This window comes from Nannospalax galili, unplaced genomic scaffold (assembly GCF_000622305.1).
Source record: "Nannospalax galili isolate Female #2095 unplaced genomic scaffold, S.galili_v1.0 scaffold233, whole genome shotgun sequence".
NCBI classification, from domain to species: Eukaryota; Metazoa; Chordata; class Mammalia; order Rodentia; family Spalacidae; genus Nannospalax; species Nannospalax galili.
Window position 1 is genome coordinate 1,433,680 of NW_008333818.1, and position 2,172 is coordinate 1,435,851.

Genomic DNA, 2,172 nt, shown 5'->3' on the forward strand with positions numbered 1-2,172 from the left:
CCTTTATGAAGTAATTTTGTAATTTTCTCATTTTCTCTTAAATGGTTTCTATTGTTTAATATTTTCACCTTGGTTAAATGTAGCTAATATGTATATATTTTTTAATTTTTAAGTCCTACATAAAATTGAATTTTTTCCAGTTTTTTATTTGATGTTTTTTTCTGTATTTCATACAGAACATCCCAAACAATCTTATTCATCTTTATACCTGCATCCCAAATGGCACTCTCCCATAGACCCCCCCCACCATGGAGCCCATATGCCCTGTCATCCCTATTACTGTCCACTGTGTTATCAGTGCCCCCAGCAATTTCCCAGGGATAGTTCATCTGCTGAGTCTAATCAGCCTACCTTGCATTCCTTGTTTTAGGAAGATCAGCTCTTCCTCATCTAGCAGCAATCAGTTGCCAACATTCCTTTAGATAAGATTTGGTTCTGCGGTTCATTTTCCCAGTTGTATGCTGGGCTACTGCCCCAGAGTCTCTTGGGCCACCCCAGCCAACAACTCGAAGGGATCTCCTGTCTGGCATTTTTTCTTCTTATGTAGCCTTTAGCTATACACATGCACTCTTAAAGAATTATGCCGATCACTTTAATCTTTGGTTATACTTTCCTTTTTTGTGTTTAAGACCATACATTTGGCCAAATAAACCAGTTTATTTTTACTCTTAAGATTGTTTGAAGATCTGTTCCTCAGGGGTCACATAGGCTTGGGAGGAGCCATTGGCTCCTTTCTTTTACCAGTTCCGCCTATGTGAAAATAAGTCAAAGGTCCTGCTTGACCATGTCTGGCTTCCTTCACTTGGAAGCATGGAGGAAATGTCTCCTCTGTGTTGACCCTCCTCTTTGTAGACTGGACACTGGTTCAAGTCCATCTGGTGTGGTCTCCATGTCCTCCTTGATCAAGAGGAGGACAGGTGATTGACCACAGTTACAGGACACCTTGAGAGATGATCCATATTCCCCTGGAACATAGTCTACCTTGGAGGTCAAGGAGCAAAACTGTCCTTTAAGTCCCTCTGACCAGATTAGTATAGGCCTCAAAGTATGGTTTTTAAACATCCAAGAAGGTCAGTTCCACCAGTCTGGTACTTTTAATTACCATGCATTATGTAGATAAAGCTTGGGCAACAACCAAACGTTCTCAGATAATCCTTGACTAGGCATATATTATGTTCCTTGAGCTAATTGTATGTACAATTTGTCAGTAGGTTATTGGACTAATATGGTTCTTTTTTTTAATGAGCTAGGCATTATTTATCTCTCTCATTGTCTAACTTTTCCACCATGGTTTCCCCATTTAAAGTGCCCCCATTTCTCCCTTAGTAATACCTGTCTCCTATGGTTCTACCTCTCTTGAGCTGCTTCTTTCTCTTTAACCCCAAGGTTCCTTGTATAACCCCCACCCCACTAAAGTAACCCAATTTTTACCCATATATCCCTTATTAACGCCTGTTTCCTACTGTTCTTCTCTTTCAGATTCTTTCTTTTTCTTTACCTCCCTGGTTCCTTTTCATTATCCTTGTTCCTGTAGTTATGTCTGGATACACACTCATCAGGATTTGGTGCTAGGATCCACATATGAGAGGGAACATATGTCGATTTTTTTTTCTGAGTCTGTGTTACTTCATTTAGTATAGCAGTTTCTAGTTCCATCCATTTACCTGCAAATTTCATGTTACTGCTGAGTAGAATTCCATAGTATAAATGAGCCACATTATCCACTCTTCAGCTGAGGGACACTTAGGTTGCTTCCATCTCTTAGCTATTGTGAAAAGAGCAGCAACAAACATGAATGTGCAGGTGTCTCTGCAATAGGATGAGTTCTTTGGGTATATGCCAAAGAGCAGTATAAGGGGTCAAATGGTAGCTTCATTTTCAGTTTTTTAAGAGTTCTCCGCACTGCTTTCCATAGGGGTTGGACAAGTTTGCAACCCCACCAGCAGTGGATGAGCATTTCCCTTTCTCCACATCCTCTCCAACATTTGATATCATTTGTTTTCTTTTTTAACTTTTATTTATTATTTTTATTTCATGTGTATGAGTGTATTGTCTGCGTGTATATAAGTACACCTGTGTCATGCAATGCCACAGACATCAGAAGAGGGCTTTGGATTCCCCTGGAACTGGAGTTAGGGATGGTTCATAGTCACCATGTGGGTGCTGGTGTCC